The 26,985-nt window shown below is 30.3% G+C and overlaps 1 pseudogene; it reads left to right on the top strand.

Annotated features, from left to right (window-relative positions):
* The first annotated feature begins 6,377 nt into the window (after nucleotides 1-6,377).
* On the top strand, nucleotides 6,378-26,467 carry LOC108903373 (annotated as a pseudogene).
* The last annotated feature ends 518 nt before the right edge of the window (nucleotides 26,468-26,985 follow it).

The following is a 26,985-nucleotide window of genomic DNA, read 5'->3' as shown; positions in this document are numbered from 1 at the left end:
TAAATAATCGTATAAATCACTGGGCATATTCTCCTAGTCTTGAAACTTAAAACTCGCCATTCTATAATAAAACACCGTATACGTAACAAAAAACTGTAAAATGCATAGTAAAAATTGAGGTTAAATTTTTATTTTTCAACTTTCAAGTCTAAAATTTCCTCAGCGCTGATATTTTTTCAAAAGAAAAACTAAAACATGATATAACAATACTTACTTTGATACTTTAAGACAACATATTATGTATACCTCGTTCAGTAGTCGTAGTAGTAATTCGAATGAAATATTTCAATAATTAATAGATATAATCAAAATTAATTCATTTATTACTTAATTTATAACGATGCTAAAATATTTCTCTAATATAAGTAGATTAAATAAATTAGAAACCTCGTATAACACATCTTTAAAATTCTTAAAAACTAATTAATCCTTACTACAATTTCTAGCACTTTTGAAATTTGTAGAGACGCAGCAGAAATTTAAAATTAGTTTTTGACTTATAATCCAGTAGCAACTTTCTGTTAATTCAAATATAATTAAAAACACATTATACAGAGATATTACCATAAATTACGTGTTATTTAAATTACAAATAATACACACCTTTGAAATGTATAGTAGACAGTATTAATCTTAATTTTTTTTGGAAGAAGTTGTTATTTTAAATTCATAGTTCTGAATTTACAATGGGAACAGGAAGAAGAGATGTTGAATAGTTTTGTAGTTTAATTATGCACATATACTTCCGAACATTTAAACTTATTAAACATTATTTTGACTGAAATATTACTATAAATATAATAGTATATACGTATTTATTAAAATTTGAATGTGGTTAAAAATTCTAGGGTATCTAAACTCAGAGAAACTTACCTTTTTGCTTTTGATAAATTTGCGTTGCACTTTTAAGTAGTAAGAAAGACTAATAAATTAGGAAACGTTAATTAAAAACAAAAATGTCAAATGGGCCAATAAAAGTTGGTACTTTAAAATTATTTTTAATCAACGACAAAATTTTTGGAAAATTGATTATTTTTTAGGCTTGTCAGTTCTAAAGAAACCGGTCTCATTTCATAAGCATTCCTATAATTTTTTAAATATTTATTTTCAATTTTTTAATCCAGTCAAATCTTTCCTTTTTTGTATTAAAAGGATATATGAGAATAAACAACATAAAATCCACTATGGCATATATACTTTTTTCTAGAAAATATAAATACATACCCATAGATACGTATTTTTCTACAAAATTAAAGTAACTTTTCCAATAATGCACACCAAATATTTTTATTAATTATATTTGTTTAAACTATTTTTAGAACTGAATATTTTGCATTTATCAGTGATGTGTTATTTGACGCAAATGGAAAATGAATAAAGCTACAAATTGTACGTTTTATGCAACAATTGCATTTCATACAGATTATATTGCGCATGGGATGTAACAAACAGTATATTTATATGGGTGAGTTCGGCAAATTGTAATTTTTTAAAGCGTTATAATATTTATAAAAAATCAAAACCTTTGCTCCACATCCGAATAAACATTTCGAAGCATTTCGGGTGTTATCTAACTCAAGTAAGTTCGGTCGTATTACATAAATTTTCGAATTTAAGTGTCCCCATAGAAAAAAGTCTAAGGGCGTTAGATCTGGCGATCAGGGAGGCCACTCAATTGAACCTATGCGTCCTATCCAGTTATTTGGAAAGTTCTGAGAATCACGCACAGTTACCACGCAAAACCATCCTGCTGAAACCACACATCCTCTTCTGGCAAAGCGTTGTCATTTTGCAATACTTCCACAATCATCGTTTCCAGTAGATTCAGATACATGTTTCCATCTAGATTTCCCGGTATGAACACCCTGTATACGGATACGCTCGAAAAAATTTATCTGCACATCACATTAAGTAACAAAAAATTTCCTATCTGTGGCAGTTACTTAATCGTCAAATATAGTCAATTTGCATCCACAAGTCAATGTTTAACTTAAATTAGTTGTCTTTAGTCGCAAGGGCGACTACGGAATTACAGAATAATTTATTTTCGGTAATCTTGTACATGTAATATGTCAGTTATCACTCTCGTTAAACGGGTTATTGGCCAACGTGAGAAAAAAAACTAAATTTCCACAGCGTTTCATGGCTAACCACAGCAGTTTTTACGATTAACAAACAAACAGGCAACTGCTTAACCTCGAAATAATGTAAGCAAATTGAAAATAATTTTGTACAGCTTAATAAGCAAAGCTAAATGTCTATATACAGGGTGTCCTAATCCGAATCTGCTAAACTAAAGCAATTAATGACAAATTTGATTTGGGAAAATTAGTTAGTACAGTACACTGTCACGAAGTGCATTGAATGCCTCAGAAACAAGGCCAAATCTCCAAAAAAAAAAACAAGAGACGAAAGAGTTTCAAAATTAATGAGGCAAAGGTGGTGTGCAGCTGTTTTATTGAAATTAATCAATTTTTTTAAAGTTTGGAAATAATGTAAGAGGTGGATAGGCACACAAAATACACTTCTAATAGGGGTAGATGGTGCAAACTTAAGGAGCTTATGTAAGATCATAAAGAGTGTTTGGGTTCCGAATTTCACTTCAATCGGATGAGTGGTTCAAAAGTTATGCGGGAAAAACGGGATTTAGGAAAAAAGTTTATATCATGAATGAACATTATTTTAACCTATTCTATCGATTCCTGAAATTATCCAAATTAAACCTGAATCACCCTGCACTTTAAATTTTTGTGATATTTTTATATAAAGATATTAAATTTAAAATTCAGGATTTGGTTTTGTAAATACAAACCTAATTTATAAGTCTTATAGCTATTTCTTAATTTCATATAAAATTTTTAAAAACCTAATATTTTTAAACCTGCTTGAACTTTTCAAACTATGTGACTAGACTTGAATTTAGGACACTATTACTTGATTCGAACTTGATCCGATTTCCAGTCAAGTCAAATAGCATGAAATATTATCTCTAGATATGTTTAGAGATGTCTATTGCAAGGTGAGAATGTCTATTTAATTCTACTTAAAATTAGTCCACCTATTGTCAGTTTGTCTTATTGCTAAACTTTAAGTAAGAGAGAATATTTAATAAATACTTTCACAAAAATAACTGTACTCGATGTTACATTCATTAAGTTACAATTTTAGATTTGATGTACTCGTTTTCTATTACTGAGTGTTCTTTGAGAAATACAATTATAGTTTCGATGAACTTTGGATAGGTATATAAAGAAGCTTTTTTGAATGGAAATATATATGTCGGCTGTTAGCTGATTTTTTTTAAACATAAATAACTTTATATTAGTAGGGGCGTTTAATCTCATCTTTGAATTCAAATGAATAAGTATAAGGAAATCCTATATAAGAACGTTTCCTTCTAGTAGAAATTTGATTACAGAAGGCTAGACGTAGGTATAACTATGTGTTTATTTTTTCAGAGCAACCGAAATAAAAAAGTATACAAAAATAATTTTAATTATACAGGGTGATTCAGAACTTATCCAAAAAAAATTTTGTAAAGAAAAAATCAAAAAGGGCAGTTCGAAAATGATTTAAAAATACACTTCTGCACGGCACTGGAAACTGGTCCACTGTAAAACCTGAACAAGCACAATGCGACCGGCATGGCGGTGTGATAAAAACGGACAAAAACTTTCGCTAGGAAACAAATACATATGTAAATAGAATTTTATCGCACCTATTTTATATCGACAAATTCAACTGCTTTTGCCTTTATTAATTAATAAAATTAATTTGTGTTTTTAAATAATAAAACAACTTTGACATACCCGATGTTACAACAACTGTTCAATATTTTATCCACCAATGTGTAAACAAACACATTTGGGTCCGTTGTACACAGTTTCTACGAACTAACACAAATGTTGTCTTGTTTCACCATAACACAAATGCTTCACCATAAATTATCCATCAACTCCGAGTACACACAAACCATTTTTGACACTAACTACCCGTTTTTGACACTAACTACTAAAACACCACAGATAACGTAAATATCGCAACGACGATTACAAAATCCGAATTCAGTATTCGGAGTCACTGAGGCCACGTGGCGAATGACGCTAGAGACTACAGTTGTCCAGCTATGTAGTGGTTGAATGTACTATAACTTCAATATTTTTTTTCTCGGAAACTATAAGGATTTTACAAAATTTTTTTTACAATATTGTTTCCATTTCTCATGCTGCATCCATTCCCAATTTTTTTTAGATAAGTTATGAATCACCCTGTATACGAGTATTTAAAACACAAGCACTGTTTAGCTCTAGCTGATGCAGATCCATTATTAAAATTGTTAAATGATAACTTTCAATGGTCAGTTTATCAATTCCAGATTAACAGTAAGATTTAATAAATCTGGATTAAATTTAATCTAATTTGAAATTGGATTTGGATTTATCAAAAATTGACAAAATAAAAAAGAATTTATTTACGGCATTTAATAAATCTTGTTTTGTTTATAACATTGGAAATTTTTTTATTAGAACTGTTAATTTCACTTGAATGCCAATGAACATTTTAAGGTTAGGTAATATGCAACAATAACAACAAATTTGGTCAAATTGCCAATAATTTTTAGTCAGTTGTTACGGGTCTACAATTTTAGATTAAAAATGTGGTTATCACTTTCAGTGTGTTTTATTATTTTTGTAAATTTAATTCTTCACATAGATTTTTAGATCAAGATTTTATTATAACTAAAGAACACAGTTGTTAATACACAGGGTGTCCCGGTACTGGATACAAAAAAGTCGAGTACAAATAGACGAGGTCAAAATAATATAAGTTCTTCATATAATTTTTTTTTATACGGGCCTTCGTTAACAAGTTACGGGCCCTCAAATGTGAATATTAAAAAGTTATTTTTATTTACAGTCTCTAAACTATTAACTTCAGCATGATGCAAATTTGGTGATCGATAACACATGCATACAACTTGTTTCTGATGTTGTAAGTGAAACTTCATTATGCTCAAAACGCCAGGTAAAGACTATGCCCAATGGTTAATAACTCAGAATTTTTGCATAGATGACGATCGCAATCTGCCTGTATCAAAAATAAGTTCCCTGAAGACCTTGCCAAAAACTGTCAAAATACATTTTCGATATGGGCGCCGTCCACCTCCACACACTTCCTAAGTCTACGAATGTTATTTGTTTGTCCACGAAAAAGCATTTCTGGGGTATGTCTAATTTTATCACAATGGAAATTAATTCTTTGTAGCAATTCATCTCTTGTCTGTACAGGGTTTGCGTACACTAAACTTAGAAAATATTGTTTTATTAACTATCATTATTCAGAATCATTATATGAAAATTCAGGAGAAAAGTAACTGAAACGCATATTGCCCCATTTTTTCCTATTTAACTTATTCTTTCTTTTCTTAATTATTTTCTCTAAATGTACAAATATATATGTTTTAATCTGTTTTGTAGTTTGACTATTCAGGCGTCGTTAATGAAAAACAAAAGTTATATCGCTTCCACACTAAATTAAAAAAAATTAATGACATAAATTTAACTGAATTCCTTATTTTCTGAGCAAAGATATCTTGTATATTTGCTTTTATCTTTCTACCGTTAAGGCGTATTTTTTAAGACTGTTTCTTATGATGTCGACATTTACTTTTTTTATTGGTCAAAAGTATACGGTCTTCGATATTCCTACCAAATTGTTCAGTCCGATAGTTTGAATTTTATATTAACCACATCTAAATAATGGTGAGTTATCATTTATAATTAATAAACTATAATATTTTTTGCATTATTATTTGTATTAATTAAAGTATGCTTCCTGAAATCGTTCCGGTAAATAGTAATTTTTCAACACATTATTTTCTTTGCGGGAAACTTAGTACAATGTTCAAAGATAATTTCGAAGTTAATAACACACATGATTAATACAAATTTTGTTTAGGATAGATTTAAGAATATTTGATGAAATCTCAGTTATTATTATATTATTGACAGACATCTTTACGTAACAAACTTGCTTAAATAAATTTCGTAGTCCTTATTTTTTAATTTTATATATATGAAATGTTTCTTTAATCAATTAAAAATACTCTAAAGAACTGAAGGATTATAATTAGAACATGTTTGAAGGAATATTAAACAATTAATTTTTATTTAACTAGGTTGGTTGATTCTCAAAAAAAAATTTCCGAATAAATTCCAACCTAAGAAAGATTTGTCAAGGACGAATAACTAATAAGAAATTTATTAAATATGAATGTGTGTTATTGCCGGATTTGTTATTGTAATTTGTTATACCCGTGTTTTTAGAATAGGAAAAAAGAGAAATAGTCTTATGAAACAGAATAATTATGCAAAATAATGCCTCAATTAATGGAATAAAAAGTAACAGTGCAAAATTTTTAGGAAATCCACGAAACTAGTTATGTGCTAAACAGCTAAACTGTAGGAATATATTTTTCTTATATGTACTGACTCGTAGTATGTCCCATATATACATTTCAAAACGAAAACAGAAAATCTTTCAATATATTAATGCACGTTTTGAAATGTGTTTTATAGTTATATGCCGATATCACTATATTTACTTCTAAGTTTACTAAAAAAACAAATTTTGACGGATCCTTACATCGAAAGGCTTTTAGTTAAAACTGTTTTTAATCTGCTGTACTAAAAAACTACTAGAAAAATGTAATTACGAGTAGTTTCATCAAATAATTAAATTGTTTAAATAACTTTATAAATAATGCGCGTACTAATTATATAAATTTAATTTTTAGCGTGAAGTAATTTCAATCCACGTTGGTCAAGCTGGGGTGCAAATAGGTAATGCTTGTTGGGAACTTTATTGCCTGGAACACCATTTGAAGAAAGATGGATATTTCGATGAAAACGCTAAATCGAACGATTCGAGTTTCACAACATTTTTCAGCACAACTGGCTCAAACAAACACGTACCTAGATCAATTTTTGTCGACTTGGAACCCACTGTAATCGGTAAATATTAGACAATAATTTTTATTAATCAGTATTTTTATATAGTATTTTTATATTTAGTATCAGTATTTGTATTATTTTTTTAATACGTCAAACTGTTTCTATACTAAACAATTATAGGATAATTATAAATTATAAATCTTAATAGAAATTATATATTAATTCCTATGCCTTCAGTAGTTAATGCACAATATAATAAGTTGATGAAATAAGGTATATTTTTCGAAACATTTATTTATTATTTTTATTAAGAGATTTTTTAAAAATATATCGATAAAATGCAGAAGCAGACGTTTTTATATATCGGTTATTGTGTACTGAACAAACGATACAAAGTTCTAAATACCCCCTTACACCAAGTCAAGTAGTGATATTGCAAGAATATCTACTCCTATTTTTAATCAAACATTTTGTACTATAAAAATAATAAAAGAAAAATATATTCAATCTACATTATTATATCAGTTAACTTAGATACATACATTTAAAAGCTGTAAGTATATTTTCAGTTTTAAATATTCCTTTTTTATATTATCAAATGTGACAATATTTTTGAGAAAAAATTAGAGAAGTACCTATTATTACAGGTTTATTTAGTGAAAAAATTTCATCATTCAGATAGGTTTTTAGGAATCCGAGAACGAACACAGTTTTGTACGTTTTTGACAAAATTACAATTCTTTTTTACATTATTTGTTACGTATAAAAAAAATAGTCCTGGATATTTAACAACCTCTGAAACCATTTATATCTCAGGTTTTGATACCTGATCGTACATCTCTAATTTTTGGAACGAAAAAAGTATATCTAACAAAGACAATGTACAGACAACCTTTTGTTTTATAACAAAATAATGCTAGCTTCTGTTATGCTGTTTTAAAATAACTAATCATTTTCCAAAAAATATCGGTCCTTAAAAAAATCTGAAGAGAACAATATAGTGGCAAAGGCGCTCAGAACGCCCTGACGCCCTGTATATTTATAGCAAAAATAAGCAGATAGGTATTCGTGTTTACAACACAAAAAAACTTACTTTTTCAAAAATTTTAGTAAAATTACCAAAATAATAAATAAATTATCGAAAAAAAGTGAAATAAGAAAACTACTTTCTCGGGCCTAACTTCTTAAGGAAATTATCTTATTTTCATCCAAGGAAGCTAGCCTTAAAGTATGGCCCATTTTTTAGTAAACACCCTGTATAAATAGTGATTTCAATATTCAAAATGCTGCAGGTACCTCTGTGTTTATTATACATTAACTTCAAATCTTGATATTTATACTTTCGTCTCTTGATACTCCCACTTTAACATCTATGTCACTGTTTTTCCTACCTATATGGTGATAATAAGGGAACATTGACAATTTGCATAAATAAAAGTATTTTTCGTATTAAAATATCAAAATTCATATATCACAGATCTCCGTGCAACTCTGTTTATTCAATAGTAGTATGATTGCATAACAAAAATTTCTCAAGTGAGTCTCTCTTATGATAATGTTGAATTATTTTTGTATAGTTAATATAACAAATCAAATGTGCCATCACGAGCGACATTTCGAATATTCAATAAATTTAAATCCAAAGCATAAGGAAAGACGCACTAATTGGACACGCAGTATATTATAAGAAAACATATTTAACAAGACATAAAGTGTAATCGCCGTGTAAGTAAATTATTTGACATTTACGACATTATATAACGTAGCAAAATATACCTGTAACACGTTCGTAAAATGTCCTTTGACAGCAACAGTCTGTTGAACTCAACTTCCGCTCGTTCAACAATATATATTCATGCTCTCCGGAAGAATGGCTGCATACATTGTAATTTTAAATTGTCTTTATTTGCTAATTTAGACTTAATTAAATTACAAAGGTATGTTTCCACGTCTTGGGTATGATGTTGGTCTGATTGGACCAATAGAGAAATATAGGTACACAATTTTATTAAATTCTATGGTTAAATATGTCTGCAAAAATACTTACTCAAAATGTATTCAATATTAAATAAATCAGGCACTACACTAATAAATACATATTTAACCATTTATGGTTTTGTAGTTGCAACTTCATTGTAACCAATTTTCTTTGTAAACTACTATTTTTTACATGTTTTGACATCAAATCAGTCAGAGGCAAATAGATGAGTTACAACTAATGCTGACCAATTTCGTGTGTTAACTTTGCAAAGTGCTATATCTATTATCGACTGTGTACTTATAACAAATTTAAGTCATCAGTTTATATAAATATGGTTAAATACTGAATATCCATTTTTATTTGAAATACATTGATCTATTTACAAAGAATCCCATTAAAATGATTTTAAAAGTTGTATATTTTATATTCTTTACAAAAATTAATGGGAGAAGTGGTCTAATGATGTTCATTTTAAGGCGTTTTTCTATTATCTACGTACTTGTAAGCTTTGAACTTTATTTAGCTCATTTTTCTCTAGAGTTGAAAAGAGAGGAAAGAAGACTATATAAATTATTGAAAATATAAAGTCACATATCTAGAGTCAACGACTTATATCCGTTGTCCTGGTTCAAGTCCTATCTAAGGGATTTATCGCAACTACCAGATTTCGGATGTTGCTAAGAAAAATGAGTTTAAGGGGTTAAGATTAAATAACTTGGCTGGCCACTCTATATGGTTCTTTTCCCATCAAACTTCATATCTTCCAAACACTAGGAGACAATAATATCCTGTAAAACAACCTATTTTTCGACAAGATGAGGTACCCTAAGCCTTAAGTAATTCTTATGTACTTAATTTCGTGGAAAGTGGACTCAAAGTAGGTGTCCTGTAGAATAGCTAGCTAGCTTACCTATTCTTAATCCTTTAATATATTTATATAAGAGCATCTAAAATCAGCGTCGCTAAAGAATTAGTTTGCTAACGACTATCGTTGATTTCAGATGTGTTTAGAAATATTGTACACGCTTTGAAAGCCCCCAATACCTATATGAAGAACATGGTGATGATTACTTTGTACAATACGTTTAAATTCATAAATGTTTACAAGCGACGTGACTGTCGAGCTTACGCAACCCATTGCACGGTTGGTATTGGTGAAGAAAGTTCCCTAAACATTGGCTCCACCAATATTAATTATTAATTACTTAATGAAATAAATATGTTAATATTAATGACTTTATTAATATCTTATTTCAAACTTGTTCGTGTAAAAATATTATTCTGCATTATTAATCGATGAAAATTGGAGATGTAAGAGCTTTGGTGGTGAAATATATGTGATATTTTTGTTATTTAACCTTTTGCCATTGGAAAATATAATAACGAGCGTTCAAATAAAAACGTGGTCAAGTTGGTTCTGAAAATTTGGACGTAGGGCGTAGCGTATAGCAAATGAACTTAAACGTCATCTGTCAAAGCGCTATATCGCCGCTATCAATTTGAATATTTTCGTTTTAAAAAGCGTTTAAAATGGTGTTTTCTCAAGAACAAAAAGTGTTTATCATAGAGTCCTACTTTAGAAATGGACGCAAGATTGATGGAATATGGAAGTATTCTATTGAGGAATGTTTCATAGAATTTCAAAATCAATTTCCCGGCGTTGTTGAGTACAAAATTTTTCAAAGTGCAGTTCAGCGTTGTGTTAATGTTTTTCGTGAAACGGGCAGTGTAACAAGAAAAGAAGGAAGCGGCCGACCTAAAAAGCGGACTGAAGAATTAAAAGAAAATGTCCAACAAATAATGGAAAATGCGCCAAGAACTTCTGTACGTGTTTTATCACAAATGGTGGGAGTATCAGTCGGTACCTGCCACACAGTGTTAAAAAAAGATTTGCGTTTGTTCTCCTATCGTTTAACTTGTCAGCAAGAACTTCATGAAGTTGATTTTCCGCGACGGGCTGTATTTTGTGAATGGTTTTTAAACAACTACGGTGAACTTCATAATATCACCTTTTTTTCTGATGAAGCCTGGTTTCATTTAAGTGGTTACGTAAACTCACAGAATATGAGAATGTGGTCTTCTGAAAAACCAGATAACTTTTTTGTCGAGGGCCCTCTACACGCTCAAAAAATTGGAGTTTGGTGTGCTCTCAATCGAAGGAGGATTTATGGACCTATTTTTTTTAATGGTACTCTTACTGCGCAAAGGTATAGAGAAGAAATTATCGCTCCTTTTGTTAACCAGCTGGAAGAAAACGAAATTACAAACTTTTACTTTCAACAAGATGGCGCAAGGGCACATACGGCAGGCGAGACGATGAATATGTTGAGGGAAGTTTTCCAAAATCGACTAATAAGTCTCAATGCTGAACATGAATTTCCACCGAGGTCATGTGATATTACGCCGTGTGATTTCTTTTTGTGGCCTTACCTTAAAAACACTATTTTTGAACTGCCTATTCCTGATTTAAACCATCTGCAGGCTCGACTTATAGACAAGATTCGTGAAATTAACAATACCCCGAGCATCTTAGAAAATGTCTTTAATTCTTTGAGGAACAGGTGTGAAAAGTGCTTGGAACAAGGAGGGGGACACTTTCAGCAGCTGCTTTAATTTATTGTTATAACAAGGAGGGGGACACTTTCCGCAGCTCCTTTAATTGTTTGTTATTGTTATCACGATTATTCTTTAAAATAAAGTTATATAGTCATTAACGTTATTGAAACTGACAGCTGCTATACAGCTCGTTGAGAAATGAGGTTAAGTTGGTCGCTATAAGCTACTCCCTACGTCCAATGTGTCAGAGCCAACTTCGACCACGTTTTTATTTGAACGCTCGTTATTTTTTGTCTAGATAGTATTAATAAAAAGGAACCAGTAATTAAAACTTTGGAAATAGACTTACCCTTTCTTAATATTTTAATTCAAAAAATGGAAATTATTTAGAAACAAATGTTTGTAAGAAACCAACTCATATTAACATAATATATAAATTTTAATTGGAATGATGATTCCAACTGATATGAAGGTGTAATTAAATATTTGTATGACAGAGCTAAATTAATTTCTACAAACATGCAATTTTTAATAATGAATTAATCTATTAAAAATATAGGTACTAATGAATGAACAATCAGTACCCTGAAAATTTTTTGGAATCAGTTTTTAATAACATTGAAAGTAAAACAAATTCTGTGAGACGACAAAGGGAAATTACATCCATAATAAAAATTCAATATATTGCCGTATTATCGGAAAAAGTAAGGAGAATAAGTAACAAATTTAGTAGTAGAATAGTTTTTCAGACAACTAATACGGACTTTACGGACTACGTTGTCAAATACGCCTCTCAATAAACATTATGCTGGAGAGACCACTCAATCTGTACAAATAAGAATAGATGAACACAAACACTACATTAAAAAAGCAGAATTTGTGAAATAAAAAATTTGTCTTCTCAAAACGGCCAAAACTTTGGAACTTTTTGAAACTGAAATTTAGGAAAATTTTTAAATTTTGGACCGTTAAAAATAATTATTAATAACGCCACCAACAAAAAAAATTACAACTTAAAATTTTGCTACTCTTAACATCTTAGGAATGTCACTACATTTATACACATCCCTTTGTGGTGGAAACATCTCCCTTTGAAGAGAAATAGATTTTTTTGCAAGTACAGCTTGTTCATAAAATAAAAAATAACAAAATTTTCCTCAATTCAGCTCCCTTCGTGGACACACATAGGCATACAGTAAAGTTACACATGTAAAAGATTTAACACATTTTTTAATAAATTCATGAAGTTCATATTAATTTTAAATTTTATTTTTATGGTATGAGAGCTTTATGAAAATCATACTTGAATTAGGTTTGTCAACAATTTTTTATTAAAATTGAGTATTATAAACATGTTTCTCCCTAGAACTTACCTACTATAATGAAATAAAAAATTGCTAATTACTATGAAATATTTACTTTGTGTGTCTGTGTTTGTGCCTACTTTGCAATTTTGCAGGTGATTATAAAATTTACATTGTATACTTTTTGTACCGTATAATCACAAAGTAATATTACATGCAATAGCAGGACATTTAAAGTAATTTTACAATACGACTACACGTCACTTTAATTATAGAAATGACAGTAAAATGAAAGGTAAATAAACTGCCATCTATTTTTTTTTTAATTCATTTTTTCAATGTTTGTAAACATACTTTCTTTTTCCATAAGTTTTCTAAAAATTACTAGATACTTTCTAATTAATTAGGGTGATCACTTTTCGTTGGAACATATGTTTACAAATTTAACTAAAAAGTATTTAATTTTCTAGATTCTGTGCGCCTTGGCGAATACAGAAATTTGTATCACCCCGAGCAACTAATTACTGGAAAAGAAGATGCCGCCAACAACTATGCCAGAGGACATTATACCGTAGGCAAAGAAATAATTGATAAAGTTTGCGATAGGGTACGGAAACTATCTGATCAGTGCGAAGGGCTCCAAGGTTTCCTTATTTTCCATTCCTTTGGTGGAGGAACCGGTTCAGGTAACTATCTGCTAAGTATTCTTCTGTGTCTTTATCTACTTTGGGAGACACTTAATAAGCTATACTAAGTTTATGAGATTTACTAGGTTATACGTATAACATAATAATAATAATATTATTTAATACCTACTTAGAATGAATTACTTTGACATAAATAAATTCAAGAAATTAAATTAACGAATTGGGATTTTTGTTGAAATGTTAAACATAAAATTTATTGAATTTATAAAAACTCTATTTTGTACCAGGACATAAAATTAGAAAACTATTAAATTGCTATCTCACCTTTTACAGAAATGGAATTAGTAAAGACTCACGGTATATCTTAATTATTTCTGGTTGTCAATTTTAACGAAACAATTTTTTCTCTTAGACGTAGTTATACAGAGTGTATCCTAAGTCTATGTCATAAATTAAGGGCGTGATTCTTCAGGCCTTTTTAGGCCCAAATAAACCAGGGCCTTAAAGTTACTGGCAAAGATAGAGGGCGTTAAAGTTTTTGAAAAATATCACATTTTTTCAGTTATCTATCTCCGAAGTTGGCAGACGTAGGTTGACGAAACTTGGGGAAATGATGTAACTAATTATAGGTAATAATTCGGCACTTTTCTATATAAATCTGTCAACCAGTGGTGGAGATTCAGAAATGCTTTGTCTTTAAAACCCTCAGAAAAATTACGACACTGGATTTTCAGAAATTAATAGGCGAGTTTAATTTACTGTCACATTTTTAATTGCATTTTCTTCACACAGTAAACCATTTTCGTGTTTATAATTATATAATAATAAACATTTTTTTTGTTCATGTTTAATTTTAAAATAATTTTTAATAGGGATTTCATGGTTTAAAGAAAAAAATGAAACACCAATTGAAAATGAAGCAGATTTAAGACAACGAATCTTAAATGGATGTCAGCAAGTCAGAGAAATGCCAGCAATTTTTGAAAATGTACTACAGTCGTTGAGACGAAGGCTCGTCGTTTGTGTTGCTACTAGTGGTGGACATTTTCAGTTTGCTGGCATTTGTCTGACTTGCTGACATCCATTTATGATTCGTTGCCTTAAATCTGCTTCATTTTCTACTGGTGTTTTATTCTTTTTAAACCATGAAATATCTATTAGACATTTTAAAATTAAATATGAACAAAAAAAATTATAACTCGAAAAGTGAAGAAAATGCATGAATCCTTATTTATTAAAACATTTGACAGTAAATTAAACGTGCCTATGGGGTTTTCTGAGGGATTTAATGACAAATATCCCCTGAATCTCCGCTACTGGTTCGACAGATTTTTATAGAAATATACCGAATTATTACCTTTAATTAGTCATATCATTTCCCCAAGGTTCGCCAATCTACGTCAAACAACTTCAAAGATAATTGAAAAAATGTAATATTTTTCAAAAGGTTGAACGCCCCCTTTCTTGGAAACCAGTAACTTTAAGGCTTTTGGGCTTAAAATGATCCAAGGAATCACCTCTTTAATTTATGGCGTATACTTAGGATACACCCTGTATACTTACCTATTAACTAAAGTTATTAACAAAGTCACATGCATTTGTTAAAATAACATATCTTGATTTTTTTAGTTATCTATTATTCCTTAAATTTCTAATTCTTATTAAGTTTAAATAAACTCTTAAAACATTTTAAACTATTAAATATTAAACTTCAAACTATTTAATTAACTTTAAATGTATTTTATAGATACATCATACATGTGAAAGAAATAAAAATTGCCTGTAGAGATATTTTTTAGCTTTTCTATGTATTCGGTATCAAAAAGTACTTATATAATAACTTTATTTGACGAGAATTTAGGGAAATATTTAGAATGAAATTTAACTTAATATTTTTACTTAACGTAGAAGACACGTCTCTTATTATTATGTATCAATACATACAAAGAAACAATTGCAATAGAAAGTTGGTCAAATTCCAACTATAAATAATTAAAAGAGATAGCTACAACGGGAATATAAATAATATAGTTGACATTTAAATAGGTACTTAAATCACAGAAGAAAAACTCATATTTATGTACTAGTAGATTATGTGTCACTTTTATTAGAAATTATTATAACTTAGTTTTCAAAAAAAAAACTTTTGTTGTACTAAAAGCTTGAGCATAATTTAATCAGTTAATATTCTTCTAGATATCATTACAGAAAGTATTTTATGGTAAACAGTATTTGCCTAATTTAATTTTTCTTTTCTAATATTCAAACTTAGATAATTTTAATAAAAAAAAATATATACATAACAAAAAATAACGTAAAATAAAACGAAATAACACAAATGTTTCTTTAATTACACAGCCTTATGGGGAAAAAATCAATGTGTGATAGACCATACCCATATGTCACTGAATCCGGTGTCCGCTTGACAATATTACCTCATGTTCAATGTTACTGTTTGTTGATACTGCAATTTCTTGCGCCAGATTCTGAAATAGCGAGAAATTCTACGTTCGAAGATATGGTCGAGTTATGTTTTTCATTTTCACGATTGTTTAAAGGTCAAATCTCCCTCTCGAACTTCTGAGGTCGGTATCTCGTCAGAATATCGGGAAAATGATCTCTACAAAAGTTGTTTGGATCATTGAGGAGCGCCCTCTGGTGATCTTGGATTTGGCCTTGAAGACCAGTTTCAAAGTTACTTCAAGCTCAACTCTTGTTTTTTGAAGGTAAAACCTCTGAATACTGTAGGATGGATCACGAAACACATCCTCTTTCGGAGTACTGTGACCATTTCCATCATATTCTGAGGCAGCTGGATGTGAAATATCCAGTTATGCCAAGGTTGCAAGCTGAGAGTCTGTAGGACCAACTTCTCAATTAAGAATTGATTTGCATGTCCTTAAAATCATCAAAACCAGATCTCATGGATACGAGAATCACCATCTCACCATCTTAGAACCGATTCTAATGATTTCCATCAAAATGACACATTGATTTTTTTCCGTAGGGCAGTGTTATTGCACGTACTGTACTACATTTTTAATTTTTCAATTTCGAAACCTACAATGTTAAAAATACATATAAATAATACTTTCCTAATAAAAATTGCATCAAATTTCTTTAGGATTTACCTCACTCCTCATGGAACGACTGTCAGTTGACTACGGAAAGAAAAGCAAACTGGAATTTGCAGTATATCCAGCTCCTCAAATCGCAACCGCTGTCGTAGAACCATACAATGCCATTTTGACCACTCACACAACTCTAGAACATTCGGACTGCGCTTTCATGGTGGACAATGAAGCCATTTACGATATATGCAGAAGAAATTTGGACATACCTAGACCAGGATATGACAACCTAAATCGGTTGATTGGGCAGATTGTTTCATCTACCACCGCGTCTTTGAGGTAAAGTTGTAGTTGGTGGCGATGAATCCTATTTTTTCTGATATAATTTATTTATGGCATAATCTTAGTGTTTTCTTTATTTATTAGACTATTTTGCGGCCTATCAAAAACTAATTAAATTAATTTTTTCGCTAAAACTTCATGAAAACAATTATTCACAGATTCTTTTGTGGCAAGTATAAATTTGATTAAAATAAACTCAAGAAACACGTTGAAAATTACGATACGTACAATGAAATAGTGAAATACCGTTCAAATATTATTTTCACTACATAAAAAATGCTTGAATATATCGAGTTTTGATTTGATCAAAGCACGACATGATAAAATTTTATTCTTATTGTCTCTATATGAACCTACGACTCCAATTTTTTAAAATTGGAAACTACATTGATTACCTAACTTCACTTGAAAGGGTTTAAAATTGTTTAATTAAGATAATAATGAAATTAAAATTTAGACAAATAGTTCGTTATCGACAAATTTTGGAAAAAAGGTTTGCCGTAAATGAGGAATTTCCACAGTAATTTTAAAAAAATGGTCAAAAATATAATCAGATTTCAATACCACTGTCTTTAAATTTTCCTATCAAGGGAAAGCATTGTTGAAAAATGTACAAACACTATTCTAAAAATCTTTCAGAAAACCTATTTTTGATAACTGGAAGAACATAGAGAAACCAAATCCTGCATTTAACCAGTTGTCACAAAAGTTAAATATTTTTGAAGTAAATATATAAGATTATTTCATAATTTTTCGAAAATTAAATTGAATTAATTTTATGTTGTCTTAATACTTACCATTTACATAATAAACTCTCTATACAACTAGGGTGCCACTCAATTTGCTTATTAAAAAAATAAAGTAGCTCTCTTATAAAGAGCGCTTACAATGTGGATGAAATGTTTACATCGTAGTGTGCTTTGATCAAATGAAAAGTTGGCCTATCTGAACATTTCTTTTCTCCCCAAAGAAATAAAATGAAATAAGTACCCTGAGATATGTTCTGATATTAAATACAATGATTCCAAGTTTATTTTGATGAAAAATATTTCTACAAACACATATCTTGTACGGACTAGTTTTCGAGATACAAGTTTTTGAAAAATATCAATACGCAAACATCTGGAAATTTGTTGACGTGGATTAATAAGTCTACCGTCACTAAGGATCCCAAGTTTCAACGAGACCGAGTATTTTGGAAATTAAATGTACAATTTATTTCAATGAAAGAGTACCTCCTCTTTTGTTCAAGATAATCTTATTATAACGAGCGTTCAAATAAAAACGTGGTCAAGTTGGTTCTGAAAATTTGGACGTAGGGCGTAGCGTATAGCAAATGAACTTAAACGTCATCTGTCAAAGCGCTATATCGCNATTTTAAAAATACATATAAATAATACTTTCCTAATAAAAATTGCATCAAATTTCTTTAGGATTTACCTCACTCCTCATGGAACGACTGTCAGTTGACTACGGAAAGAAAAGCAAACTGGAATTTGCAGTATATCCAGCTCCTCAAATCGCAACCGCTGTCGTAGAACCATACAATGCCATTTTGACCACTCACACAACTCTAGAACATTCGGACTGCGCTTTCATGGTGGACAATGAAGCCATTTACGATATATGCAGAAGAAATTTGGACATACCTAGACCAGGATATGACAACCTAAATCGGTTGATTGGGCAGATTGTTTCATCTACCACCGCGTCTTTGAGGTAAAGTTGTAGTTGGTGGCGATGAATCCTATTTTTTCTGATATAATTTATTTATGGCATAATCTTAATGTTTTCTTTATTTATTAGACTATTTTGCGACCTATCAAAAAAATTATAAACTAATTAAATTCATTTTTGCGCTAAAATTTCATGAAAACAGTCATTCACAGATCCTTTTGTGGCAAGAATAAATTTGATTAAAATAAACTCAAGAAACACGTTGAAAATTACGACATGTACAGTGAAATAGTGATATACCGTTCGAAAATTAGATTTCAATACCTCTGTCTTTAAATTTTCCTATTAAGGAAAAGCACTGTTGAAAAATGTACATTATTCTAAAAAAACTTGCAGAAAACCTAATTTTGATAACTGGAAGAACATTGAGAACCGCATCATGCATTTAATCAGTTCTCACAAAAGTTAAATAATTTTTAAGTAAATATAAAAGTTTATTTCATAATTTCTCGAAAATTAAATTCAATTAATTTTATATTATTTTAATGCTTACCAATTAATAAACTCTCCATACAACTAGGGCGCCACTCAACCTCTTTGTTATTAAAAAAATAAAGTTGTAGCTCTCATATAAAGAGCGCTTACAATATGGATGAAATGTTTACAACGTAGTGTGCTTTGATCAGATGAAAAATTGGCCTATCTGAGCGTTTCTTTTCTCCCCGAAGAAAGAAAATGAAGTACCCTGAAATATGTTCTGATAATAAAGAGAATGATTCCAAGTTTATTTTGATGAAAATATTTCTACAAACACATATCTTGTACGGACTAGTTTTCGAGATACAAGTTTTTGAAAAATATCAATATGCAAACATCTGGAAATTTGTTTGACGTGAATTAATAAACCTACCGTCACTAAGGACCCCAAGTTTCAACGATACCGAGTATTTTGGAAATTAAATGTACAATTTATTTCAATGAAAGAGTACCTCCTCTTTTGTTCAAGATAATCTTACTATACAACCGAATAAATCGAAAATAATTTTAAAACACAATGTAATCATTGAAATTCCCAAAAAGTCATTGACATAAAGTGTGAAATGAACAATTTCATAATTATTTTCAATTTATCCAACGGATTATTTTATTTCAAGCTAAAAAAATGGCAATTTCAAAAATTCGTTTTTAATAGTTCATAATTCTAGTAAAACGGACTACTTAATGAAATTTCCAAAATACCCAGTGGCTCCGAAATTCTAAGATTCTTACTGACAGTTTGCCAGTGTATTCGTCAACGGTTATATAATTTCTTCAAATCAATTTATTTCCAACCTGCCTTTATTTTGCCAGCCCAAATTCTCTTTATCTAAGTCAAAAGTCTTTGGCGATATTTGCGTAGATGGAATACTTTCAAAAACCTTAGCACTCTAAAATTAAACTATTTAAATAAAAGTTCACAGGAACTTTTCCTTGGAAATTGTTGTGGGAACGAACTTGAGGACTATCCTGCATTTCCATTTAAATTTTATTTAAAGAGACTGCAAAGGACATCTCGGTTAAGTATGTCAAACTAAATGTGTCACAGCATTAACTTTATAACTGAGGTCAAAACAACATTAGTAGAAATAGACACTAAATTTAATTACACCCAATTATGGAGATTCATTCAAGGAAAAGATCAAGAATAACACCTCCACATAATTCCACATTAATAACTTTTGTCATAATGTACATTATTAATAAATATAATTTTCATATTACTATACTAACTTGCAAGTAACACAATTTTCTTCCATTAATTAAATTAAGTAAATTAGTTAATTTAATTAATTTAAATCGGTTTAGTGGAAATAATAATAATATTTTACAGGTTTGATGGAGCTATGAACGTTGATCTGACAGAATTTCAAACAAATCTGGTACCATATCCTAGAATTCATTTTCCACTGGTAACCTACGCTCCAATTATTTCTGCAGACAAAGCTTACCATGAACAGATGTGTGTTTCTGAAATAACAAACGCCTGTTTTGAACCGTCTAACCAGGTAATTTATTTTTACAATTTAAAGGAAATCCAATTGTTTATTTAAATTTTAATTCTTATTTTTTATTTTATATTAACAGCAAATGGTTTTTCAATATTTATTCTTAAGTTTGAGACTGACAAACAGTACAGCTGTGGACAATGAAATGTTTTCGATACTTAATGTTCAATGCAAACGCGATTTTGCTTTAGAGAATTCTGCTAACCTGTTTCCAATATTTTTCAATTCGAAAATACTGTATTTTCGAAACGCAGAGTGTAGAAGTTTTTAAAAAATGTCAAAAGGTGTTTGGTACTGACAGACACCTCTTTAAGAACTCTTTTGAGACTACTAAGTGCTTATGTTCGATCGGTCCATTTGATTCAACCATATTATAAAGAACCTTTTAATGTTATTTTTCAACAAATAATAATAATTTTGACACATTATCGAAAACTATGAAATGTCGACCTTTAAATTAAAGTCTGATTAAATTAAATTTGATTTAGGTCTATACAATCTGTAAATCTTAACCATAGAAAACCATTTTGTGAACACCTTACCTTTTAACACTTTTTTAAATGAATAAAACATTTGAAACAAAATGCATCGAGCTCAGAATCCCGACTTAAACAGATAAGATTTTAACGTCTCGGTTCTTTATATTAAAAGGATGATTTTACTGTCCACAGCTGTGCAACTGACATGTTGTCTTTATACCGTACGCGCCTAAGGTATGGAATAAATTCAGTATAAACGAAACAAGTTTTTTTTTGGGAAAAATCCTCGGACAGGTCGATTTTTAATTTAAAAAATACATATCTTCGCATAAAAGGCGATTTTCAACCATCATTTATTTTCGAGTAATGACGTCATCAACATTTTTTTTAAATAGCAATCCCCTATTTTTTTTTCCTGATTCTGAAGGATCGTTTCATTGTCGATCCGATAGTATTAAAATGTTGCCATCTTACATAGGAAAGTTTTCGAGTAAATGACGATTGAATGTTAGAAAACGTAAATTTTATTCATTAAGAAAATGACAATTCCTACGTCAAGCAAATACAATTCATTAAGTTTTCTACCTAAATTAAGTGTTCGAATTGCCACCCACCGACTTCTTGACAATACGCAAGTCTGTGTAGAAATTCTTCTTGCACATTATGAATTATTTCTGGGGTAACTCTGTGTATTTCATCTATAATACAATTTTGGAGTTCTTCTAAATTATGTGGTCTATTAACGTACACTTTGAACTTTAAGTAGCCCCATAAGAAATAGTCCAGGGGTGTAAGATCTGGGGATCTCGCGGGCCATTCTATCGGTCCTCGTCTGCCGATCCACCTCCTAGGAAAACAATTGTCCAGAAAATCTCGAACAGGGCGCGCATAGTGCGGGGGTGAACCGTCTTGCTGAAACCATATGGTGTCATCAGGAATATCAGGGTCATTATTGTTAGGAAAAATTACTGCAAGCTCTGGAACAAGGTCATTTTGTAAAAACTCTAAATATCTTTCTCCTGTGAGGGTTCCTTCAAAGAAGAAAGACCCTACTATTCTGTTGCCAACTATTCCAGCCCACACATTTAATTTCTGTGGGTGTTGGGTATATGTCTCTGTCATCCAATGAGGATTTTTCCGACTCCAATACCTGCAAGTTTGACGGTTCACTGTACCATTGAGACAAAACGTGGCCTCCTCTGAAAAAAGTATTTGCTCTGACTAATTTCATTGTTTAATGCAGCCAATCGTGAAGTATTATGAGGATTATCTACCATACTTATCAAAATGTTCTGTTTATGATCTTCACTAACGCTTGGACGTTCAGGTTTTGGAATATCTACAACATTGCCAGTTTCTCTAAATTTAGATTCTATCTTACTGACTGTTGATTGGCTGATACGGCGATCTGGATGTTTTTCATTAAATAAATCGCAAACTTCCTGCTGCGTTCTAGTCTTATCCCCGCATCCGATAAGAATTAAAATTTCAATTCTTTGTGTGACAGTTAAATGTGCCATAATACTTTAAATTCAACAATAATTTTTATATCGCTTACAATACTTAGAAAGTCGGTATGACAGTGACACTTTGTAAAGATTTACACCTACGTGATCCATAAAAAACTTCAGGCATTTCGAAAAACTAAATTTGATAACGTTTATGCTTTATTTTAATTGATTTGCGTTTTCTAACATTCAATCGTCATTTACTCGAAAACTTTCCTATGTAAGATGGCAACATTTTAATACTGTCGGATCGACAATGAAACGATCTTTTAGAATAAAAAAAAAATAGGGGGTTAGTATTTAAAAAAAAATGTGGATGACGTCATTACTCGAAAACAAATGACGGTTGAAAATCGCCTTTTATGCTAAAATATGTATTTTTTAAATTAAAAATCGACCTGTTCGAGGATTTTTCCCAAAAAAAAATTGTTTCGTTTTTACTGAATTTATTCCATACTTTAGGCGCGTACGGTATCTATATCAGTCACCATTGAATCTTCCATGCATTGAACAACAAATGTTGGTTCAAAATTTTTAAATGATTGGAAAGTTTTATTAAATTCATGCTACACTACGGTATCAAAAACTATGAGATGAACTTCTTTTTATTGACACTAGATGGTCAAATGTGATCCTAGGCACGGGAAATACATGGCCTGTTGCATGTTGTACAGAGGAGACGTTATTCCAAAAGATGTCAATGCCGCAATTGCCTCTATTAAAAGCAGGAGAAATATTCAGTTCGTGGACTGGTGCCCCACTGGATTTAAAGTTGGAATTAACTATCAGGCTCCTACAGTTGTACCCAATGGAGATTTAGCGAAAGTGAGTTAACTTTCTTTGTTCAAATTTTTAGCTATTCGTGTATTTAATGTCAAAATACTGTATAATCGCAAACGGAATCCATGACCCTAATTATTTTTGCTCGTGTTTTTTTAGGTTGAAAGAGCTGTGTGTATGCTGTCAAATACTACAGCTATAGCGGAAGCTTGGGCCAGATTAAATTGTAAATTTGATTTAATGTACGGAAAACGAGCATTTGTTCATTGGTAAGTATAGGTACCCCGTGTCCACCTAGTGCGCGAAGTCCAATATCTAGGTTAATAAAAGATATAACTTAATTTTTTTCTACAGAGTTGTCTACTTTCCCGAGCTGCACAAAATGAAAGTATATTTGCATATACAGGGTGTTCAGTTTTTCCTGGGCAGGTACCAACTTATTTTTTTTTTAATAGAAACCTATGTTTTTATTGCATTATCGAATTCTACGTGAAAAATTAACGAGACTTTGTGTTATGATCCCTATTAAAATATTGATAGTTTTCGAGATAATCGACTTTTCATTATTTTTTCTTATGTTTCGTCACTTCTAGTAGTTGACATAATTATGATTGTATGACAGCTAGAAATTATTTTTTTTCAGGAACTGTAGAGTGAAGATGGCTCTTTCTAAAAACGTATCAAAAGTTGACCTACGATATACAGGGGGCAAAAAAATCGTGCCAAATCTGATAATTTAAAATTTGAAAAATCTCGACTTTTTCAAATACCCTGTGTTTTATGATTTCATGAGATGCCTTTCTGTAGACCATACAATTTTTTAATAGCTTTCCCTATACCTAAGTTGCATAGTTTTTGCAAAAAAACCCATTTTTATGTAAAATACTTACCGGATTTGCGCCCGTTCCTTTGTCGGGAAAAATATTGTAAGGGTATTTATTTTTATTAAATTTATTAGTTGTCTAGCTACACTATTTAAAATAAAAAATAATAACTGAAAAATTTAGATATTTAAGTTGAGTAATAAATAAGTCTTTATGGAAAGTTACCATTTATTTGTAAATAAAATCAAAAAAATCATAAAATCGCTACAAGCAGTGATTAAGAATTAGCAAAATATGGGAAATTTTTGCTAGCAGCACGTATTTACAAAGCAAATAATCCAAATTTACATAGATTTCCACTGTTTTGAAAATGTGAAGGAAAGGTTTGAATGAACAGCAATTGCGAATTATGAGAAAACTACCAGGTAACAGTCAGCACGTGGAAATCTCTGTAAATCTGGATTATTTGCTTTGTAAATACGTGCTGCTAGCAAACAATTTCTATGAGCTTCTCCTAAGGCATACACCATTTTCCTAATTCTTCTTTTGAATAGTTCATTGTATGCACGTTTAGTGCTTTTTCTGAACTTGCACGTGAATATTCAATAAAAGACGAAATGACATGTAAACTGATTGTCACAAATTTTATTGCCAGACAGGCGCTCACTGCGTTTTTTCCGACAAAGGAACGGGCGCAAATCCGGTATTTTACATAAAAATGTTTTTTTTTGCAAAAACTATACAACTTAGGTATAGGGAAAGCTAATTGTAGGGACTACAGAAAGGTATCTAATGAAATCATAAAACACAGGGTGTTCTATTTGAAAAAGTCGAGATTTTTCAAATTTTAAATTATCAGGTTTGGCACGATTTTTTTGCCCCCTGTATATCGCAGGTCAACTTTTGATACGTTTTTTGAAAGAGCCATCTTCACTCTACAGTTCCCGAAAAAAAATAATTTTTAGCTATCATACAATCATAATTATGTCAACTACTAGAAGTGACGAAACATAAGAAAAGATAATGAAAAGTCGATTATCTCGAAAACTATCAATATTTTACACAAAGTCCCACTAATTTTTCACGTAGAATTCGATAATGCCTTAAAAAATATAAGTTTCCATTTAAATAAAATTAAGTTGATACCTGCCCAAGAAAAACTGAACACCCTGTATATGCAAATATATTTTCATTTTGTGCAGCTCGGGAAAGTAGGCAACTCTGTAGAAAAAAAATAAATTTTTGAAATTTTCACATTTTATTGATTACAACAATTTTACAGTGTACTACTACTACGTGATTTTCTGTTTTTTTCTGTTTCTCTAGTAAGCGAGTGTGTAAAGAAAAAAATAATAAAAAGTAAAAATAAGCGTATGCTTACTTCTTTCTAAGTAAATCAGTAACATAATTTGAGTTCATAAAATGAATTATTGGTAGATATGTCAAAGATAAATATAACATTGTATGACCTGTGTAACAAAAATGTATGAGTACTTATCCTAATATTAAGATTGGGATTTTACAAATTTAAGCTTACTTTATACACATATCAACATATATCAGTATCGGATTGGTTATTGAACTGGTTTGATTTACGTAAATTAGTCATACCAAAATATGCTCGTATTGATTTAGTTTATAAGAATCATTTTTCATAATTTATATCTATTTCACCACCTAAATATGCAATAGATTTATTGATACATACGTCCCGGTTCAACAATGGTTTTAAAATGCATAATTGTTTTTGGTGTCGCATGTCGTTAGAAGTAGCAGCCTGTTTATTGGAATATAAATAACACACTCAGTCTTAAACATATTTTATAAATATGAAATTGAATATGTTAAATCGTTAAAAACGTTATTGCATGTACTCTTCTTATTTTCCTTCTGTCTTCATTCTCAGAAATGTCGTACATTTCTACCTATTGAGGGTGAAGACAAAAAGGAAACTACTGTTGTATCAAATCGAATAATGAAATGAGACATATCCACTATATATTGTTTTAATTTTAGCCAATAATTGACAAAGTGTCTAATATAGATGCTCTAAATGTGTAATCTTGAAATGCAGTTAAAATCTATTTGGAAATCTAAAAATTAATTGTTCCCTTATTACAAATAGAATAAAATATGTATTGTATTTGTATGTGTTTCTTAGGTATGTTGGAGAAGGCATGGAAGAGGGTGAGTTTTCAGAAGCTCGTGAGGACTTATCAGCTTTAGAGAAGGACTACGAGGAAGTAAGTCTTGAATCCACAGATGCAGATGCTTCATTTACAGGTGATGACGAATATTAATTAAAACATTCAGTGGTTTTAGTAAAACACCGGGAGGTTTATATAATACCAGAATTTCTATGGAAAAGTTATTATAATGTTGTTTTAATAATGTTTTATTATATGTTTAGTAATATTATTTTATGTATATTTTTATGGATTTATAAGTAAATGGATTATGTATTATATGTGAATATTTGTTGCTCTGCGTTCCATTCTCCTAGTTTTGCTGTTCATTTATCAATTATCCTCTATTCTTCATTTGCTCGATTTAAATGTATAAAATGTATGGAAGGAGGTAAAATTTAAAAGAAGTTAGATAGCGGCTAAACTTCTGCATGGTGTTGTTCCTGAGACAAAATTAACAAAAAGCTAAATGAAAGAAGGAAATGAACTATGGGTAAATTCTACATCCAAATACAAGTATCAAATTTTATGGCCCATTGGACCATTGAACCATTGATCAATTGAACCTATTGTGTTAATTTTGATCAAGGAATGCTCTAGCAATTGTTTCACTCAGTCTTATTTACCCAGGA

This window comes from Anoplophora glabripennis, unplaced genomic scaffold (assembly GCF_000390285.2).
Source record: "Anoplophora glabripennis isolate ALB-LARVAE unplaced genomic scaffold, Agla_2.0 scaffold75, whole genome shotgun sequence".
Lineage (NCBI taxonomy): Eukaryota > Metazoa > Arthropoda > Insecta > Coleoptera > Cerambycidae > Anoplophora > Anoplophora glabripennis.
This window is presented reverse-complemented; position numbering and strand designations above follow the sequence as displayed.